At 39.0% G+C, this 21826-nt stretch overlaps 1 protein-coding gene and 2 pseudogenes across 2 annotated transcripts in view; 2 read left to right on the forward strand and 1 right to left on the reverse strand.

Annotated features, from left to right (window-relative positions):
- Rnf24 (ring finger protein 24) overlaps positions 1-21826 on the forward strand; it is a 50069-nt gene that overhangs the window by 9948 nt on the left and 18295 nt on the right. The window contains exon 1 of one of the 2 annotated variants that reach the window (XM_090352045.1): positions 19596-19674. The exons of the other annotated variant lie outside the window; for it this stretch is intronic. The gene's annotated coding sequence lies outside the window, so the exon portion shown is untranslated. Of the gene's footprint in view, positions 1-19595; positions 19675-21826 lie in introns of those variants that run through there. 2 annotated transcript variants of the gene reach the window in all.
- On the forward strand, positions 8377-8847 carry LOC150050245 (large ribosomal subunit protein eL32 pseudogene; annotated as a pseudogene).
- On the reverse strand, positions 11121-11368 carry LOC150050246 (signal recognition particle RNA; annotated as a pseudogene).

Consider the following 21826-nt stretch of genomic DNA (forward strand, 5'->3'; position numbering starts at 1 on the left):
TCTTATTTCCAAATCCTTGACTTAATGATATCTGTAAACACTCTTCATGCAGATGCAGTCACATGCACAGATATTTGAAGTTAAAATACGCTCTTAGCATTTGGGGGGTTACTTTTCAGCCCACAGTGGAGGATAAAATTTGCCTTGGTGATAATCTTTACTACTATTATAGTACAAAGTTCCAAATTAAAACAAATACTCAGTAGACCAAGATAGATACAAAGTATGAAATATTGAAAGTATAGGAAACTCACAAACAAGTGGTGAGTGAAATTCATAGGAAGGCATATTTCCCAGAGATGGATGGTATTGTTTGGATAGATCATGAATGATGAGCAGGTCTTTATCAAATGGCTTGGGATAGTCTTCAGTATACAGACAGTGAAAAATAGATAGGACAGCATCTTCAGAGAACCAACACTAACTCATTTGTGACTAAAATGTGGTATTCAGAGAAATAGTGAAGAATGAAGTTGGGAAGTCAGGGCCAAAGTCGAGGAGGTCCTTCTTGTTGGACTGATGAATTTGTATTAGGTTTAGAGTTGCTTACCCATGACAATATGAGTTTCTAATTAAGGACCTTAGAGCTATTATAAGAATCTTTGAAGAATATCTTTGAAGAATATGAGAGGCTATTCAGATGATACTTTTTTTTTTCATGTACTAGGCATTAACTTCTTAAAAGTTATTATTAAGGAATCATACAAAGAGTTACAATTTCATAACTCCGATAATGAGTGCAGTGCTTCTTGACAATGTCACCCCTTCCTTCACTTCCCTTCATCCTCTGCATCCCTACCCATAAGTTGCCTGGTTCTTTGTTTACATGGTATGTATTGAATACCATGATTATATTTGTTCATCCTTCCTCCATTCCTGTGCCCCTCCAAAAATACAAAAAAAAAACAACAAATATAATTTTTGTATTTAAATATATACAAGCTAAAAGTGAAAAGTTTGTAATTTAAAAAGAATTAAAAATCATTAAGAAAAAAGATTAAATTTGCTCAAAGGAGAGCACTCATCCTAAGCACTCATTCCCAACTTACTTTTTCACCACAAATACCTGTGATGTTAGAGCAGCCATTGCCCCTGTTATCAGATGTGAAGGTATTTACTTCTAGGTCATATATTATCTTATTCTTCCTTTGATAATAAGTTTTCTTTGTCTCTTATACTTAATAACAAAAAGCTAAAAACCACTGTTCTATTAGGAATAGAATGTGTTGAAGTATTTACCAGACGCTATTGATTTTTCTTTTTGCTTTGAACTACTTAGAAGATAATTTGAAAAGTGAACTCCAAAGAACTTCAGTCAGCAATGGATGAAAAACACGTTGTAAATGTCACATATTAAAAGCTAAAATATTATTTTGGAAGGATGTGAAGGAGGCTATAGATTCTTAGAAAAGGAATCCAACGATTAAGCAAAACCTCACAGCATTCAATTCAGAATGCAGCTGTGACTTGTTCTCTTTATTTCAGCTCACTACCACCATCCATTTAGGACTCCAGAGTTATAAAAGCATGACACAGTTGTGAGAGGAGGAATGGACAGCTGCAGTCCTAAAGGGGTTGTTTTTTTTTTTTTAAGTTTTTTCCTATAGAACTGCTTGTTCTGTACAATTAGGTTTTAGTTAGGTCACCTACTTCAAGAGTAAAACAATATTTATATCATGTAGTTGTCTGACCACATTGTACAAGAAGAAAATGGATGTTTTCCCTATAACTCACTCACTTGTACATAACCAACCAAACGGTAAGTTTTTTCACTGATCTCTTATTTAGTACCTAAGATTAATATTACTTATTACTTAATGGACTTAACGTAGTGCTACTCAATCTTCCCTGCTAGTGAGGTTCTTTAATTTTTTTTCTTTTGTCAGTTGTGGGACTTGAACTCTGGGCCTTGGCACTGTCCCTGAGCTCTTCATCTCAAAGGTAGTGCTCTACCAAACTGAACCACAGCATCACTTCCAGTTTTCTGGTGGTTAATTAGAAACAAGAGTCTCACTGACTTTTGTGCCCAGGCTGGCTTTGAACTGTGATCCTCAGAGCTCAATCTCCTGAGCAGCCACCAGTGCCTGGCTTTAGTTTAATTTTTGTTTATTAGGACAAATTGTAAAGAGACTCGAAAGTAGAGATACTATGAAAATGACACTCATATGCCCATTGCTCAGATTCAGCAAGTAACAAGGATTTTCCTTCATTCATTTTATTTTATTTTATTTTTTTATACATTGATACGCTTTCTCATATCATGGTCCCCATTTCCTTCCCTCCCCCCATTCATTTTATATATCCTTTTATCTTTTACCTTTTTTGCTTGGAATTTGCTTTAATATATTTCAGCTATCTAGAAATTAAGGGCATTTCCTTAATGTCACTCTCACACCTAATAATTACTCCTTGGTGTCACTTTATACCTAGACCCAATTCAGCTTTGCATGACTATATCAAGAATATCTTTTTGGCACCAGTGGTTCACACTTGTAATCCTAGCTACTCATAAGGCTGAGATCTGAGGATCGGGGTTCGAAGCCAGTTTTGGGCAGGAAAGGCCATAAGACTCTTATTTCCAATTAACCAACAGAAATCAGAAATAGTCCTGTGGCTCCATGTGGTAATGCACTAGCCCAGGTCCAAGTTCAAGAGCCCTGGCTGCCCGGAAAAAAAAAAAAGCTATAAGGGGGCAGGAGCATGGCCTAGTCCTAGTGGTAGAGTGCTTGTGCCTAGCATGCATGAAGGGGTTCAATTCCTTGGTATCACCTATACAGAAAAAGCTGGAAGTGGTGCTGTGGCTCAAGTGGGAGAGTGCTAGCCTTGACCACAGAGAGGCTCAGGGACAGTGCCCATGCCTTGAGTTCAAGCCCCAAGACTGGCAAAAAGAAAAAAAAAAGCTGTAAGTGGAGTTGTTATTAAAGTGACAGCAAGGGCCGGGAGTTTGGCCTAGTGGTTAAAGTGCTTGCCTAGCATGCATGAAGACCCGGGTTCGATTCCTTGGTACCACATACATAGATAAAAGCCAGAAGTGGTGCTGAGGCTCAAGTGGTAGAGCTCTAGCCTTGAGAAAGTCCAAGGACAGTGCTCAGGCCCTAAGCTCAAGCCCAGGACTGGCAAAAAATAAATAAATAAATAAAGTGACAGCAAGCTAGCATTGAACACAAAAGCTCAGGGACAGCAATCCTCAGGCCTAGCACCAAAAATTAATAAATAAAAATAAGAATATCTTTTTGTTTGTACTCTTCAAATTATTATACAAAGAGGTTTCAGTTTAATGACAACATATAATGCAGAGTTCAAGTCCAAAAAAATATTACATTTTCTACTTGTTGAATTAAATATACTTCTAGAACACCTACTGTGTACAAGTTATTGGGCTAGATAATGACCAGACTGTCATTTTTCATCATTCAGATGAAGATACAATTACTTTCTGCAGAGTTCTTCTAGGTACTTGTTTCCAATTTTGTTCCCTCTTTACCCTCACCCTCTTAGAAAGCAGCTGAAAGCCCACTGTACTTAGTCCCCATCAGCTAGCCTTTGTTCTGCTTGTTTGCTGTGTTTGAATTAAGGGGGTCCAGCTGGGCATGGTGGCTCATGCCTGTAATCCTAGCTACACAGGAGGCTATGGGGATTGAACTCAGGGCCTGAGCACTGTCCTTGGACTTTCTCAAGGCTAGAGCTCTACCACTTGAGCCTCAGCACCACTTCTAGCTTTTTTTCTATGTATGTGGTACCGAGGAATCGAACCTGGGTCCTCGTGCATGCTAGGCAAGCACTCTACCAGTAGGCCAAACTCCCAGTCCTAGTTTTTGTCTTTTTAAAAGTAGTTCTCATAACTGTGGTCCTAGTTACTTGGGAGGTGGAAATTAGGGTGGTGGACTATTAAGGTGGTGGACTGAGGCTAGCCTTGGCAAATTTTCAAATACCATGTCATTCAATGAAAAGCTGATACTCCAGGCACTGGTGGCTCATGCCCCTAATCTTAGCTACTCAAGAGGCTTATATCTGATGATCAGGGCTCAAAGCCAGCCTGGCTATGAAAGTCTATGAGAACCTTATCTCCAGTAAAATACTAAAAAAGCTGGAAGTAGAGCTGTGGCTCAAGTAGTAAAGCACTTGCCATGATCAACAAAACTCAGGGGTAGCTCTCCGGGCCTGAGTTTTTAAGCCCCAGGACACACACACACACACACACACACACACAGAGCTACATAAAAAGCATAAACAGGAAGAAAAATCTTGGTCCAGCCTGGCCATGGCATAAATGCTAGACACTATTACAAAAATAACCACAGAGAGCTGGAGCTATGGAATAAGTGGTAGAGCGGCTGCTTAGCAGGCATGGGCTCTGAGTTTTACACACACATACACACACACACACACACACACACCCATATACACACAGGAATATTTTAATTATCTGGTATTCTGCTTGGATTTACTATCTTTTATTCATCTCTGATTTGCCAAGTATATTCTTTGCCAGGTATTTTCTGGTATGAATTTATGGAAATTACCTTTTTATTAGAAATATTTGATGAATACACTGGATTTAATGAAGTTAAATTATAGTTCAGTTCTGAATTTATTAGATTTGAGGTCATTTTAAAACTCTTTTTCTGACATGTTTCATATGATTTGACTTAAAAGTTCCTGTAAAGCTGAAGGAAACTGGCTCCTCAGAGGAATTTCAGTACTTTTTCCAGGCAAAGATAACTTCCCACAAAAGCAGTGAAATCAGTGGAGTATGAATTTAGATTTTATTCAGGCTAACTTCCAACCCTCTTAAAAACCTAAGCATGTATTTTTTTGAACAGTAAGTTCCAAGTATATTTCCATAAAGGCCAAAAAAAAGAAAAAAAAGGGAGGAAGAGAGGAAAGAAGGAAGGAAGGAAGGAAGGAAGAAAGGGGTAGAGTGATGTAGTGGAAAGAATTGGGGATTTGTGCAAGTTCTGGCCTGTCCATTAACTGGCCTAAACAACTCACTACCTCAGTCTTATAGATGGGTGTAATTTCATTGAATACTTCAGAGTTTTTGTGAATGTAGTTTAGCTTCAGTAATAAAGTTTTCCTGATAATGACTGCTATTATGTGAGGATAGAACAGAGAAAGTAAATAGAAAAAGAAATCATCTTTACCATCTCTGTTTTTTTTTTCCTTTTTACAAATATGAGGCCTACTGCTTTGCCTATTGCTGAGACATGCTTGATCAGAGAGAGGTCTAGTGGTTGTCAGATGATGTGAACAGTGGTCACAACACTGCATTTCATACTTCCTTATGCCCCCATCTTATTTAGAACAGCTTTATTGAGATGTAATTTACATCCCGTATAGTTGACTATATAATTTATTCGATTTTAGTACATTTACGAAATAAGCATCTATCACTACACTTTTGGAGTATTTCATGTCCTGAGGATTTTTCTAGCCATCAACTCCCTACTCTTCCCATCCTCCAGCTTCTAAGCAGTCACCAGTCTTTTCTTTCTATTCTGGGCCTTTCACATAAATGAAATCATATAATACATTATATGGCCCTTATGACTGGCTTCTTTCACTTAGCACCATGTTTTCAAGGTTCCTCTTTGTGCGATATTAAGAGTTTTAGAGGCACACTGACCTATTCTGTAGGAAGAAGAGATTGACTTTTTTCACTAAAGAAAATTGACTTGTGTCCTATGACTCACTGCCAATCACAAATGTTGACAAAAGCTCTCAAAGTGGTTACTGTAGCTGCAGACTGAAGAACTGTGTTCCAGTATATAATGTGGAAGAGATTCGGCTCCTATCACTTGTTTTAGCTGCTCTTGTGTACATGAATAATGTTATAATTGTTGGTACATTTTCAATACAGAGGATAATAATATGTAACTGTGAGGCTATTGTAAGTGAAACTTGTACTACTACCATCTATATTTGCTATTTTCCTCTTGTAACTAATTTTCTACGAACTGTTCTACATAGCTTAATTATTCATATAAATGTCTAGGATTTTGTTTTGTTTTGTTTTGTCAGTAGTGAAACTTGAACTCATGGCCTGTGTGCTGTTCCTGAGCTCTTTTTTTCTTTTCTTTTTTTGCCAGTACTGGGGCTTGAACTCAGGGCCTGAGCACTATCCTCGGGCTTTCTCAGGCTGGAGCTCTACCACTTGAGCCATAACACCATTTTTGGCTTTTTTTCTATGTATGTGGTACCGAGCAATGGAACCCATGTCTTTGTACATGCTAGGCAAGCACTTCACCACTAAGCCAAATTCCCAGCCCCTGAGCTCTTTTTTTTCAAGGCTAGCACTCTACCACTTCGAGTGCTAGTGCCACTTCCAATTATGTGGTGATTAATTGGGAGATAAGAGTATCATGGGCATTCCTGCCCAGGCTAGCTTTGAACCATAATCCTCAGATTTTAGCCTTCTGAGTAGCTAGGATTACAGGTGTAAGCCACCAGCACTTGGCTATGTCTAAGTTTATATGTTACATTTAATTAATGAGCGAATTTTATGAATTTTTACTTTGGGACAACTAGTTACTGTATATTGTAGGCTGAACATCTCTAATATGAAAATCTGCAACTTAAAATGCTCCAAAATCTGAAACTTTTTTTGAGTACCAACATGATTCCAAAAGTAAAAAATTGTGTGTCTGACTTCATGTGACAAGTCACAGTCAAAACAGCAGGCAACTTAATATTATATAAATATACAATATATAATAATATACAGAGGCTGTGAGTTTGGCCTAGTGGTAGAGTGCCTGCCTAGCAAGCATGAAGACCCAGGTTCGATTCCTCAGTACCACATACATAGAAAAAAGCCAGAAATGATGCTGTGGCTCAAGTAATAGAGCTCTAGCCCCAGAAAAGATCAGAAACTCAATACAATTAGGATAAAGGATATACATTCAGTCTCTATTATGGAAATAAAATGTATAGAAGTATAATTCTCAGGGACTATTTCATCCAAATTTATGGATGTCATTAAAAAAATTTAAAAGCCAGCCTTTTGACTTTGAAAAACTAGTCTGTGTGCCTCAATTTCTTCTTCTATGAAGTGAAATGGTTGGATGGTAATGCATAGTTTGTGCTGAAGGTCTTAATTCTGTGGTTCTGGGCAGTTAATCAGTAAACAAATTGCTGGTGGTCCCTATTTCCTGTGTCATATCTATAAGATTATTTTATAATGTCAAATTTCCTGTATACTAATTAGTGTCTTAATGTGGTACTATAACAGAAGACTAGTAGTATACATAGTCTTAGCAAAAAAGTGTATCTTTCTGAACTAAAACTAGGATCAACGATCTGGTCTCTTAAATGGTTTGTAACTAGAAAATGATTTAAAATAGCACTGATCTTGAATATCAGTGCATATAATGGGTTCGGCTATAACAGAAATGTCACCAGTATGTGATTTAAAATAAGATTAAATTTTTGTTTCTGTTCATGTAAAGTTTACACAAATCTGGTATGCATAAGGACTCTTCTATCTACTCCCATTTCCTCAACACTCCTTCTACCTCTCCCTTGTCTTCCTCTTTCCCTTCCTGCCTTCTTACCATTTCCCTTCTTTCTCCTGTCTTTGCCCTTTCCTTTTTTCCTCCCTCCACCCCCTTTCGCATTCTTACAGTGCTGGAGATAGAACCTAGCCTTGCACATACTAAACAAGTACTCTACCACTGAGCTACATCCCCAGCCTATTAGCCTCATTCTGGGACCTGAACTGAGGGCCTGGACCCTGTCCTTAGACACTTTTTGCTCAAGGCTAGTGCTCTGCCTCCTGAGCCACAGCACTGCTTCCGGCTTTTTCTGTGTGTGTGGTTCTGGGGAATCGAACTCAGAGCTTCATGTGTGCTAGGAGAACACGCTACCACTAGACCACGCTCCTGGCCCTAAGCCTCATTTTTTTTTTTGCCAATTTGGGGGCTTGAACTCAGGGCCTGGGCACTGTCCTTGGGCTTTCTCAAGGCCTAGTGCTCTATCCCTTGAGTAACAGCACCACTTCTGGCTTTTTCTATGTATGCGGTACCAAGGAATAAAACCCGGGTCTTCGTACATGCTAGGCAAGCACTCTACCACTAGACCAAATGTCCAGCCCCCAAGTCTCATTCTTATTTAATAAAATAGTAGCATCTACATTCCAGAGAACAGTATGGAGAAAGACATGGAGCAAAAGGTTTATAAAAGGAAGCTGTCAGTGCTTTGTTAAGCACAATTCTAGGACACTTGTGTGTACACCATTTTATTGGCCAGAGCTGAGATATGTGGACAAGCATAGCTACAGGAAGGCTGAGATATGAAGCCAAGTTTACAGTAGAAGAAACAAGCACACCTCTTTCTCAGCGCTGCTCATGGAGGTGGCTGCCATCTCCTGTTCAGTTCATGGCTGCCCTCAGACCTCTCATAAAGCCCAAGATCCTCGAAAAGAGGACCAAGAAGTTCATCCACCACCATCAGACCCACATGTCAAGATTAAGTGTAACTGGTGGAAAATGGGGTATTGACAACGGGGTCTGTTGGAGACTCAAGGGCCAGATCTTGATGCTCAGAATTGGTTCTGGGAGCAACAAGAAAACAAAGCCCATACTGCCCAGCGGCTTCTAGGAGTTCCTGGTCCACACCATCAGGGAGCTGGACGTGCTGCTGGTGCACAGCAAATCTCACTGTGCTGAGGTTGTCCACAGTGTTTCCTCCCAGAACCGCAAAGCCATCGTGGAAAGAGCAGCCCAGCTGACCGTCAGAGTCACCAGTCCCAATGCCAGGCTGCACGGGGAAGAAAGTGAATATATGGCTCATATACAACTTTTATTTGTGCTTAAATAAACCACAAAAACTGCAAGAAAAGAAAAAAAAAAGAATAAATATGGGGGAAGCAGGAGAGGAAGGCAAACTATCACCGTATTGTTCCTTACGAACAAAAGAGAAAGACAATAATATTTTTCTAAGGGAGGATTCTATGTTTGTAATAGTCATATTGAATCTCTAAATGAGAATGTCATTTTAGAGAAGAAAAGATAGAAATTTAGTAGAAGCATCACTTTGCGATCTGTCACTCTTTTCTGTAATTGGGTTTATCCAAGGGGATCATGGAAGAGAACCATGGTAGGTGTGTTTGCTATTTTGAATGGTATAAACTGATTCCTTTATATGTTGAATTTTTCCAGAGTCCAATACCCTTAGCAGAATTAGTCAAGCAGGGAGTAACCCAACCAAAGGTACACAGTGATCTTACCATAAGAGTTCATCTGTCCTAAGCATCTCTCTCATTCCTGATCTTGTAAGGAGTGAACATCACTATAGACTTAACATATTCATGTATAAAATCAAATTATACTGATTTTAATGATGAGGATTATAATAGTTGTCTTTTCAAAAATTTTTATAAAATAAAAGAGCTTCTAGGACTAGTAATATTGTGACTGTTTAAGAAAACATTTAGAGGGGCTGCAAGTTTAGCCTTCGATTCCTCGGTACCACATATACAGAGAAAAACCAGAAATGGCACTGTGGCTCAAGTGGTAGAGCTCTAGCCTTGAGAAAGCCCAAGGACAGTGCCCTGGCCCTGAGTTCAAGCCCCAGGACTGGCAAAAAAAAAAAAAACCCATTTAGAGAGAGGTTATTCACCATTCTTGAATGATTCATAACTTTTTCAGAATGTTTTAAAATACAAAATCAACATAAACACCTCCCAGAATATTGAAGTAGCATGTTTCATAGTTGTTCCAGCCTCTGCCTGAGGTCATCTTAAAGATGAGATTTTTCCAATGTCTTTCTAAAAGAACAAAGTGATCATAGTAGACAAAGAGGGATTTGGGGATAGCTAGAAGTGTAAAATTTGGAAACTTAAGATAATTGTCACCAGCATCATTGTATTTACAAGCAGCCTACATACTTCATAGCTATTTGAAAATTGCTGAGTTAGTCATGAGCATCTTTGATGCTGTTTTATGGCCATAAAATTTTCCATCTACAAAATAAGATTCCACAATGGATAGGCTTTTAACGTATATAAATTAGCCATGAAGAAAGTGTTGCTGAAGAAATGTTGCTAAACTAATATCTATTTTCCCCAATCACATACTTTATAACAATCACTTTAGAAAGCTGCCATTCCAGTAAAACGGGAAGCCTAAAATAGGTCAGTCATGGTCCAGGCATGTATCTAGGCAGAATGGAATCCTTACTTTAAAAATAACCAGCATGAAAAAGTTCTGGAGGCATGGCTCAATGGTAGAGTTTCTTCCTAGCAAGCATTAGACCCTGAGTTCAAACCCCTGTAGCACCAAAAGAAAAAAGTTATTAGAAAGTATTACATTTTCTCTCTTTATGGATTCCACCTGTGGTTTAAAGAGGCCTAGAAAATGTAGCTCAAGCCCAAATGATTCCTAATTCAGGAAAATTTACACTAGCCCCCGAACCAACCTTGCACCAGAAAACTAGGACACATTATGCTCACTGTAGGCTTAGGCACACCTATGATAATCCTTGTTTTCTAGATGGAAATTAAGACTCTGACAGTCCAAGCAGAGGGAATGCTATATCGTTAATGTCTGTTGCTGTGGCATCTGGCATAGAACCTACTTACTACCATAGAGCTTTCTCTGGTGTACTCTTATGGCTTGCTGATCACTTTTGCTAGGCAAACCCTCTACCCCTGGAGTCATACCAAAAGCCCTTTTGTTTTAGGTTATTGGTTAGATAGAGTCTAGCTTTTTCCCAGGTTTGCCTAGAACGGTGATCCTTCTGCCTATGAAGTTCCATACTTATTTGTTCAGATAGGGGCTTTAAAAAATTATAAGGGTGATATAAAGAGTTTACAGTTATATAAGTCAGGTATTGAGTACATTTCAGATAGTCTTAATAACTTTTTTCCCAGGCTGGCTTTGAACTACAGTCCTACCCCAGGTCCACCTGCCAAGTAGGTAAGTAGAGCACCAGTTGTGAGCATGTATGCCAAGCAAGCACAAGGCCCTGAGTTCAACTCCAGTACCAGTTTTAAAAAAAAAAAAAGAAAAAAAAGAAAAGACCTTGGAGAGAGAGTAAGATGAGGGGTGACATTGTGTCAAAGAGCATGTATTAGCCAGGCAATGGTGGCTCACGCCTGTAATCCTAGCTATTCAGGAAGGCTGAGATCTGAGGATCAAGGTTCAAAGCTAGCCTGGGCACAAAAGGACCTGAGACTCTTATCTCCAATTAACCTCTAGAAAAGTACTTACTGCCCTACCCTGAGCCAAGCCCCACTTTCCCTTTTCTAGAGGTTAATTGGAGATAAGAGTCTCAGGTCCTTTTGTGCCCAGGCTAGCTTTGAACCTTGATCCTCAGATCTCAGCTTCCTGAATAGCTAGGATTACAGGCGTGAGCCACCATGCCTGGCTAATACATGCCTCTTGAACAATGTCACCCCTTCCAACATTCTCATCCACTCATCCCTTCATCCACTTTTCTTAATTTTTAGGATATATATTATTATTTGCCATTTAACAAAGCAATTTATATATACAATACATCTTAATTTGTGTCATTCCTTTAACTCAGCCTTTCACTTATTCTAACAACTTTTATGTACTTGAATTTAGTTGTTAATTTACCTTGTCTGAAGATTGAACATACCTTTTCCTTTAATTTAAAAACTAATTAAATAAATCTTTTATGACTACTCCATTAAATAAACAGAGTAGTATTGATTTCTATCTGATACACTGTGCTTTTCCAGGAATTTATAATTGACTGTTGATTTATTTTATTACATACAGATATCTTAACTACCATAGACCTATTCAAATTATCAACAATTCTTTTCTTTAAGAGCAGCTCCTTCCCCCTCCCCTCAGGGTCAGTATAGCTCCTTATTTCAGGATATTTTCTTGATTCTCACATAGATCCAACATTCCCAAGGTAGATCTTTCAGTATTCAATGCTGTTTCCTAAAATGTCATGACATTTTCAGAATAAAATGAACAATGATTGATTTTAATTATAAAAATACAGCTCTTTGTGAAGGTTGTAAGAAAAGAGATATGATATGGGATCAGAATTAGATCTAGAATACAAAGTGAGTATTGATGGAAGAGTTGATGACATTTGAATAAAGCCTATATATTTTAGTTTATAAAAGTATACTGGAGAGCCAGGAATTTGGCATAGTGGTTAAAGTGCTTGCCTAGCATGCATGAAGACCCGGGTTCGATTCCTTGGTACCACATACGTAGAAAAAAAAAAGCCGGAAGTGGTGCTGAGGCTCAAGTGGTAGAGCTCTAGCCTTGAGAAAGTCCAAGGACAGTGCTCAGGCCCTGAGCTCAAGCCCAGGACTGGCAAAAAAAAAAAAAAAAGCATACCAATTTTGCTTTTCTATCATGACGATGCACACACACACACACACACACACACACACACACACACACACACACACACACACACACACACACACACACACCTGTCCCAGGGCAGAACTCAGAGCCTGGGCAGTGTACCTGAGTTTTTAACCTCAAAGCTAGTGTTCTACAATTTGAGCCACAGCTCCACTTCTGACTTTTTTGGTGATTATTTAGAGATCAAGAGTCTCATGGACTTTCCTGCCTGACCTGGCTTCACATTACAATCCTCAGATCTCAGCTTCCTAAAGTGGCTAGGCATGAGCCACTGGGGACCCTAAACATGTAATTACTTAAAAGTTTAAAAAAATGTAAATATATACCTCTTTCCAAATAATTTGAATATGACATTGGCCCTTCTGGAGACTCTTTCAAGACAATAAACATGACCCAGATTACCAAACTGACTGCCCACAGAAACCAGTCACAGAAAGTGACTCACTGATGCATGTGTTCTACCCCTGCTGGATCTGTGCAAGCTTACTAATGTCCATGGAAGGCAGCAGGGACCCGGGGGAAGAATAAGAGTTTGGGGTTAAGCTTCGGATTTCAGCCCCTTCTGCATCTCACTAGTGGTTTCAGTTTAGGCAGCCAATTTGACTTTTCCAAGTCTGGTTTTTTTATATAAGAAAATGTAAGCTGGGCATGGTGGCTCACGCCTGTAGTGGGCTGAGATCTGAGGATCGTGGATCAGAGCCAGCCTGGGCATAAAGTCCATGAGACTCTTTATCTCCAGTTAGCCACCAGAAAACCAGAAGTGGTGTTGTGGCTCAAGTGGTAGGGCAGTTGCCTTGAGCTGAAGAGCTCAGGGACAGCACCCAGGCCCAGAGTTCAAGTGCCATGACAAAAAAAAAAGTAATATTCATCCCAAGGTGATTATAAAAATTAAACAAAAAATAAAATTGATATAAGTACTTTATAAGTACTATTTTGAGTAATATCCTAAAAAAATCTCACCCCAACAAAATACAATTTTAAAAAATTGCTTGAAGAAAACTAATTCTTTTTTTTTTTTTTTTTTGCCAGTTCTAGGGCTTTCTCAAGGCTAGCAATCTACCACTTGAACTATAGCACCAGTTTTGGCTTTTTCTGTGTATGTGGTGCCGAGGAATCGCGCACATTACCACTGAGCTGCATCCCAGCCCCAGGCTGTCTTCCTTTCTTTATGAAACTTTTCTTAAATCAATCGTATTGCTGCATTGAGTGCATTCCAAATCCATATACGACAGCCAGACACTGGTGACTTATGCCTATAATCCTAGGTACTCAGGAGACTGAGATCTGCCCAGACAGGAAAGTCTGTGAGACTTATTTTGCCAGTTAACCACAAAAAGCTAGAAGTAGAGCTGTGATCAAGTGGTAGAGTGCTAGCCTTGAGCACAAAAGCTAAGGAACAGTGCCCAGGCCCAGAGTTCAAGGCCCTAAGACTGGAGGAAAAAAAATCCATAGATGATATACTTATGACTGTGCTTATGATATTTTGAATCTTTTATCACTATTTAAACCTAAACCAAACCAATATGATAAAAGAAAGATAATCTTTACCTGAACATTTATTGTGGGGTCTTTTTACTTGCTGATTATCTTAACTTACTTAAGCCAGTGTCTTACCTTTTTTGCTTTGGAAATCATGACCATAGGAAGAGAATTTCAAATATGAAATTTCCTAAAATGTGAAGCCCAAGCCATCAGTGGAATCCATGGGGTTGTTTCAAGAGAGCACTTTGAAGAAGTCACTTGTCCAACCTACCAATTATTTGAGATGTATAACCTTGTAGTTTATTTTTTATTTCTTTAGGGTCTGAAGTCAATTCTAAGTCAGTATTTCAGATAATTCATAGCTCTGACTATATGCTTGGTGAAGGGCTGAAAGTAGAGGTTAATTAGTTTTCCTGCTGTTTCTACTGTTTGTTGATTTAGCTGCTCACTAAAACAACCTTGCTTACTCCAACCAGGTTCTTTTTTCAAAACTTCTAATCTAATGCCAAGACCGAAAGAGGTCAAGGAAACAAAACAGATTTTGTCAATATTCCTCAAGTTCCACCTCTAAATAAAAAGAAATGCTACAAAATAAAAATATATATATATGGAATTAGTAATGAGTAAAAATCTCTATTTCCCTCAAGAAACAACTTTTCCAACTGACCGAAAATTAGGGTGTTAGTATGACTAGCTGGTAGCTCCCTTAGTATGGTAAAAGGGGAGTGAGGAGGAGAGATGGATGTCTGAGCTGCACACAATTCTGCTTATTCAAGAAGAAACAATGTTAGTCAGGCACTGTGGTTCATGTCTGTAATCCTAGCTACTCAGGAGGCTGAGATCTGAAGATCACAGTCTGTGAGACTCTTATCTCCAATTAACCTCCCAAAAACTGAAAACTGGAAGTGGCACTGTGGCTCAAGGGGAAGGGCAATAGCCTTGAATTGAAGAGCTCAGGGACACCCAGACTCAGAATTCAAGTCCCACCACCACCACCATCACCACCAACAACAAAAATGTTAGTAATGTTCTTAGATTAAGGATAAGGTAATGTTATTAGATTAAGAATGAAACAAGAATGTCCAACACTAACAGTTTCGTCATTATTCTAGTTATGAGACAACTCTGGAAAGGTGGAATTAAAATTATCTCCTTTTCTAGCAGTACTAGGGATTGAACTCAGAGCCTCATGTTTGCTATGCAAGTACTCCCTCCCTTGCGCCGCATTTCCTACACCTTTTTGCCTTAGCTTTTTTCAAGATATAATCTTGCTTTACAGTTGGGCTGACCTGGACTGCATTCCTCTTACATTTCCCCATCTTACTAGGGATGATAGGCCCTTGCCTTTGTGCCCAGCCATTGATTGAGATGGAGTCTCATGAACTGTACTTACTGAATTGACTTTGAACTTCAATCTGCTTCCACTGTAGCTAAGATTACAGGCTTGAGGCACTCACTGTGCCTGACTAAAAGTATAAAACAGTTACCTAGCAAGAATGAGACTGAATTCAGGGAAAAGGGAAAAAAAGAAATTACCTCATCTAAACAATGTTAATCCAAGAAATATAGTTATAGAATGTTTATGAGAGCTTTAGTAACCCTTGTGGCAATTTTTTCCTCACTAGATCTATCCAGAAAAGGCAAAGGCTTTCAAGCCAAGTCTCATTTTCAATTTTCTGTTTCAACTAGAATTAGCTTTGCCCATACATACTTTTGTGTCGGGGGAAAGAACCTGTCAAGGCATTTTTTTTCTTAAATGTGTCTTTATTAGGGGCTGGGAGAATGGCCTAGTGGTAGAGTGCTTGCCTAGCATGCATGAAGACCCAAGTTCAATTCCTCAGTACCACATACATAGAAAAAGCCCAAATTGGTGTTGTGCTAACGTTGAGAAAGCCCAGTACACTGCTCAGGCCCTGAGTTCAAACCCCAGGACCGGTAAAAAAAAATAAAATGTGCCTTCATTAAGTTTATAAATTCAAGAAAAATTGTAATATTTATTGTTCACAACCAATCTATCCAGTTTTCTATCTTTTCTCATCTCTCATATTCTCTTATTTTTGTATATTGATTTGTAAATATTCTTTTTTGTTGTTCTTTCAGTAGATTTCTTTTTTTGTGGGTCATGGAGCTTGAGCTCAGCCTGAGCACTATCCTGAGCTCTTCAGCTCAAGGCTACACCCTACCCTTGAGCCAAGCCCCACTTCCTGTTTTCTAGTGTTTAATTGGAGATAAGAGTCTCAGGTCCTTTTGTGCCCTGGCTGGCTTTGAACCTTGATCCTCAGATCTCAGCCTCCTGAGTAGCTAGGATTACAGGCGTGAGCTATCATGCTCGGCTATGACTTCAATTTTTTTAAGCTTTGTTGAAAATTTATTTTATGGTTTTTCTTTTGACACTTGAAGAGACATGTATTCTGATATTATATTAAGTGGAATGCTGTGTAAATTTTTGTTATATCCTAGATTTAATTGTGTTTTCTAATTTCTTTTATATGCTAGCTTTCTATATAGTTGTCCAATCAATTGTTGAAAGAGATGTTTATTCTTTGTTTAGTTTTGCTTTTGCCTTTAAGTCAGGAGCTCACTGGATAGTCGAAACAGGCCTTGAATTTGAAATCCCCTGCCTCTACCTCCTGAGTTCTAGGATATAGGCATGCCCTCACCACACCTATCAAGAGAAGCTTTTTAAGTCTCCAGGTTTAAATGAGAATTTGTCTGTTGGTTCTGTCAATTTATGCTTCACTTTGCATCTCTTTTCTTTTAGGCACACATATTTAGGATTGCTATACCACCTTTCATGAATTGCCCATTTTATCATTATGCAATATCCCTTTCTCTGATAATTTGTTCTGAAGTCTACTTTGTTTTGGTAAATACACTCTTGCTTGTTTTTTTTCTAGGGATGTTGTCTTGCTAGGCAAGCACTTCCCAGCCCTCTTGCTTTCTTTTGGTTAATGTTTTCCTCTTCAACTTGCCTGAATCATCATTTTTGAAGTGAGTTCCCTGTAGACAATTTTATTAGACCTTGGATTTTTGTTTGTTTGTATGTATGTCCTTTTTGACAGTAATGGGGTTTGAACTCAGGGCCTCATGTTTGCTGATTTGCTTGCTTTCCTGGTAGTCTACCACTTCACCCACCTCTCTCTGCTGGCTTTTTGATGGTTCTTTCAAAGATAGAGTCCCTTTGACTTTTCTGTGTGAGCTGGCTTTACACGGTGATCTTCGGTATCTCAGCTAGGAATATAGGCATGAGTCTCTAGCACCCAGCTTTGCACTATGTTTTTCATCTACTCTACCAATTAATAGTGTTGTAGTTGGAATAGTTGAAACATTTGTACTAATGTAAGTAATTATCCATGTGTTAGCATTTAAGCATATTATTCTGTTCTCTTTATTTTCTCAGTTACTTGAATAATTCCTCAAGTCAATTCTGGTTTTTGTTTTCTCGATTATATGGCTTGAACACAGGCCTAGGCACTGTCCCTGTGCATTTTTGCTCAAGGCTAGCAGTCTACCACTGTAAGCCACAGCTCTACTTCTGGTTTTCTGGTGGTTACTTGGAGATAAGTAGTCTCATAGACTTTCTTACCCCAGCTGGTTTTGAACCATGATCCTCAGGTGTGAGCCACCAGTAACTGGCCCAATTCTGAGTTTTTTGTAGTGTTTTGGCTGTATATGTATGGTTTTCTTAGTAACTAATACACATGCAATGTATTGGTGTTATTTTACTAGCTCAAGAACAAAAATTATACCTCCTTTTCATATCCCTTAACATTCTATATTACAGAATACTCTTCTTAAATATATCTCTGCATATATCTAGATTTCTTTAGGTGATGTAACCTTGATTTTTTTCTTTAGCCATCAAACAACTTCAGAAAACTGAAAAGAATGAAAATTAATTTGTATTGACATATCTTTTTGCTTACTGGCTTTTTCCTTCTTTCTTAATGATTTGGGTTCCTTTTCTCATCATTTCCTTTCTGTTAAGATAATTTTCCTTTTTTTTTTCTAGAGCTGGTGCTTGAACTCAGGGCCTTGTAGTCTCATCTGGCATTTTCTGCTCAAGGTTGGCACACTAGTACTTGAGTCACATCTCTACTTCCCTATTGAGATAACTTTCTTGAGTCATTCTTTCAGAATAGGTCTTCTGAACACAAATTTTCCTTTATAGAAAACCTTAGTATCTAAATGTATGTGGTTCCATGGTGTTGGGAAAACCCACAAATGCTTAGTTTAAGCATATTTAATGATGGAAGACTGTATCAGCTGAGCTGCATGATGCCCATAAGAGACTCCATCTCCAAAATAACCTGCAAAAAGCTGGGCTAGAGGCATGGCTCAAGTGGTAGAACACTAGCTCAGCAAGTGTGAAGCCCTGAATTCAAATTCCTATACTAGGGCCAGGAGTTTGGCCTGTGGTAGAGTGCTCTTCTAGCATGCACAAAGCCCTGGGGTCGATTCCTTGGTACCACATACACAGAAAAAGCCAGAAGTGGCGCTGTGGCTCAAGTGGCAGGACACTAGCCTTGAGCAAAAAAGTGTCCAAGGATAGTGACCAGGGCCTGAGTTCAAGTTCCAGTATGGAAAAAAAAAAAACCCTGCCAGGTGCAGTGGCTCATGCCTGTGATCCTAGATACTCAAGAGGCTGAGATCTGAGGATTATGATTCAAAGCCAGCCCCTGCACTAAAGTCCTTGTGAGACTCTTACCTCCAGTTAACTATCAGAAAACCAGAAGTGGTGCTGTGGCTCCAGGGGTAGGGTGATAGCCTTGAGACGAAGAGCTCAGGGGCAGTGTCCAGGCTCAGAATTCAAGCCCCATGGCCGAAAAAAGAAAAAAAAATCCCTATACTGAAAGCTAACAATAATAAACATAATAAATTCAAACTTTCTCTATATGTTTCACTAATTGGTACCAAGATTTTTCCCCCCTCAGTCTTTAGTTGTTCCTTTATTTCTTAGGTTTTCCAGAGTTTTACTAGAATGTGCTTTGATATCAATTTCTTTGGTTTTATTTATTTATTCGTTTGTTTTGCCTAAGCACTGTCTTTGTGCTTTGTGCATGCTAGGCAAGCATTCTACTAGGCCAAACTCCCAGCCCCATCTGCCTAGAATTTTCTCAGCTTCTTGAATTTATACATTTTATGAAATTTAAGATTTTTTTGTAGCCATTGTTTTTGTGTTTTTTTTTTTTTGCCAGTCGTGGAGCTTGAACTCTGGGCCTGAGCGCTGTCCTTAGCCTTTTCTCAAGGCTAGAGCTCTACCACCTGAGCCACAGCACCACTTCCAGCTTTTTTCTATGTATGTGGTACCGAGGAATTGAACCTGGACCTGGGCCTTTGTGCATTCTAGGCAAGTACTCTACCACTAGGCCAAGCTCCTGGCCCGTTTCTAGTCATTTTTGAGTGCTTTTTCATACCTTCTTTTTCTCCTCTCCTAGCAATCCATGACATAGTGTTATTTTTTTCATGATAGTTCCATACATACAAAGGTCTATTTCCTGATTAACCTATTTTCTCTCTTTTGTTCTTAATGTTCCATTTTGTTGATGCCTTCCTCCTTCCTCTCTGTTTCACTATTGAGCTCATCCACTAAGTTTCATTCAATTATATTCATTTCTTTTTTTTGGGGGGGGGTTATTGTAGGACTTGAACTCTGGGCCTGGTCGCTGTCCCTGAGCTGTTAAGGCTACCGCCCTACTCCTTGAGCCACAGCCTCACTTCTGATTTTCTGGTGGTTAATTGGAGATAAGAGTATCATGGACTTCAGTGCCCAGACTGGCTTTGAACTGTGATCCTCAGATCTTAGCCTCCTGAGTAGCTAAGATTACAGGTATGAGCCACCATGCCCAGCAATGATATTCTTAAATTCTATAATTTTCACTTTGTTTTATTTGTCTTCTACATGCTATGACTTAATATTTTTATTTGTTTCAATTATATTTATAATTGCTTTTTCAAACATTTTTATTTTTATTTTATTTTTTTTGCATTTTTTATTGTAATTAGTAAAAGGGTTACATGATATTTGTCAGATAGAAGGTGCATTAATTCACGTACATTGATAGCCTTTCACATGTCTTGGTACCCATTTCCCTCCCCCTTCAAACATTTTTATGATGGCTGCTTTAAAAGCTTTGTCAGGTAATTCTGACCTGATCATCAATGTTGGCATCTATTGTCTTTTTTTATTCAGTTTGTGATCTTACTAGTTCTTAGTTTAATAAGTTTGGTTGAAACCTGGACATTTTGTGTATTACAGGACTCTAGGTTAAACTTCTGTGTTAGATGGCTTCTTTACACTATTCTGACAGTTTAAAAAAATAGAGTTATAGTACTGCCTTTGCTTGATGTATTCTGTTTGAACATCTGCTTTTCTAGACAAAATACGTAGACTTAAAAGATGTAGAGGGGGGGCCGGGAGTTTGGCCTAGTGGTAGAGTGCTTGCCTAGCATGCACGAAGAACTGGGTTCAATTCCTCAGTACCATATACATAGAAAAAGCAGGAAGTGGTGCAGTGGCTCAAGTGGCAGATTTCTAGCCTTGAGCAAAGTATCCAAAGACCATGCCCAGGCCCTGAGTTTAAGCCTCAGACAAAAAAAAAAAGATATAGAAAATAGATGAATAATGAGAACAGGAACATAGATGCTGCAGCACATATATCACATAGGTAATGTTAGAAACAGTGCGGGTATTTTAAGTCTGAAGAATGCTTCAGAGAAGTGAGGCCAAGAATTAAGAGCATAAAGTTGTAAGAAAGAAGGAAGTATCACCAAACATGAAAATGGAGGATGAAGGTCTAAGCGCGGTGGACCATATTTGTCATCCCACTAGAGGTGAAAATCTGGAAGATAGTGGCTTGAGGCCAGTGTGGTAAGAAATTAGTAAGACCTAAAGGAGGCAATGGGTACACGTCTGTCATCCCAGCTATACAGGAGGCCATATAGGATGGTGGCCTGAGGTTGGTCCCTGGCAAAAAAGTACTACTTGAGAACTAACAAAAGCAAAAAAAAGTACTTAGGGAATGTAGATCAAGTGATGGAATGCCTTCTTAGAAACATAAATCTCTGAATTCAAATCTCACTACTCTCCCCCCAAAAGGAAAATGAGTTGACAATTTTCAGAATATGCTTGAGGAAAAACGCGCACGCGCGTTTGCGTGTGTGAGTGTGTGTGTGTGTGTGTGTGTGTGTGTGTGTGTGTGTGTGTGTGTGTGTGTGTGTGTTGCTACTGGGGCTTGAATTCAGAGCCTCATGCTCTTGCTTGTTTATTTTCCTAAATACTGGTACTTGTTGAGGCATACCTCTACTTCTGGCCTTTTGGTGGTTAGAGATAAGAGGTGTGCAGATTTATCTTTCTGGGCTAGCTTTGAACTTTGATCCTGAGTAGTTAGGATTACAGGTGTGAGCCACCAGCATTCAACTTAGGAAAAACATCTTTTGGGAAATGAAATAAAAAAGAGAACAGGAATGTTTAAACAATTCAGGCATTGATCATCTTAGTGTCTATTAGTTATAAATGTTTAACAACAACAAATGACTAAGACCATAGATGCTAAGGTTTCCCCTGGCATTCTGGAATGAAAAGGTAAATATAACCAAAGAATGGTGACCATGAAAAGAAGGAGGGTGTTATGTATTTACTTTGTTTGTATTACCTCCTGGATTTGTATAGAAACTTATCTGAGATTTGAGCTAGGACTTTTGTTCCTCTGGCTGAACAGACTTGGCCCTATCAGCAGATGTTCTCACATGACTTCATGTATCAGACACAGTGGTGTACACCTCGAATCCCAACACTCAGGTGGCCAACACTTGAGAATCAAGTCTTTGAGGCAAGTCTAGGCTATGTAGTGAGTCCTGGGGCTTGAACTCAAGGCCTGGGCATTATCCCTGGTCTTTTTGCACAAGGCCCACTAATAACATGAAATTATATAGTAAGACTGTGTGTCTGGTGATTCATGCCTGTAATCATAGCTACTCTG

This window comes from Megascapheus bottae, chromosome 18 (assembly GCF_031878675.1).
Source record: "Megascapheus bottae isolate mThoBot1 chromosome 18, mThoBot2.hap1, whole genome shotgun sequence".
Taxonomy (NCBI): domain Eukaryota; kingdom Metazoa; phylum Chordata; class Mammalia; order Rodentia; family Geomyidae; genus Megascapheus; species Megascapheus bottae.